Raw genomic sequence first — 889 nt, forward strand, 5'->3', positions numbered from 1 at the left:
GTTGTTTGTTTTGAGCTAACATTAGACTTTATTTGATGAACATTTATTTTAACTGTAAAATAAAGACTGTAAAAATACTGTAGGCTGTTCAGTTTTTATACATTTTAAAAATATGTACTGTAACATGGATGGAGCCATTTTATTTATACCACAAATCATACAGAGTAAATGATGGCAGAGAGGAGAGTGTAGAAATGACTCAGCCTGCAACTGAAAATGATGATGGAGGACAACAGAGCTGCTTCATGGAAGAAGAACCTCAGTTGAGCCTATTAGCTTTCAAGCCAACAAGGAGCATATATATGGCAACATGGCGTTAGCGCCAAGCTAATATATATGAATGAATTAATCTTATTTATAAGGACAATGTGCAATTAAAGCATAAACATGAAAACATTTGATGCATTGCACCAGATTTAGCCTACGGCTAATTTACATCTGCAAATACATGTGTATGGTGATTTAGGTTTAGCAATATATGGGCATGGGGCAGCTGTGGCGGAGTGGTTAGGGGAGTCGTCCTCGATTCCCCGTCCAGCCATTTCAGTCGTTGTGTCCTTGGAGAAGACACTTCACCCGCCTTGCCTATTGCTGATGGTCTGAGGGTCCGGTGGCGCCGGTGCATGGCAGCACCACCTCTGTCAGTGTGCCTCAGGGCAGCTGTGGCTGCAATGTAGTTTACCATCATCAGTGGGTGAATGTCTGTAAGTGTAAAGCGCTTTGGGGTCGGGAGGGACTTGATAAAGCACTCTATTAGTTCAGTCCATTTACCATATATAAAGTAATGCCACATATGCCATATACAGTGGTTTGCAAAAGTATTCATACCCCTTGAACTTTTCCATATTTTGTCACATTACAACCACAAACATAAATATATTTCACTGGA

The sequence above is a fragment of the Austrofundulus limnaeus genome, unplaced genomic scaffold (genome assembly GCF_001266775.1).
Source record: "Austrofundulus limnaeus strain Quisiro unplaced genomic scaffold, Austrofundulus_limnaeus-1.0 Scaffold1267, whole genome shotgun sequence".
NCBI lineage: Eukaryota > Metazoa > Chordata > Actinopteri > Cyprinodontiformes > Rivulidae > Austrofundulus > Austrofundulus limnaeus.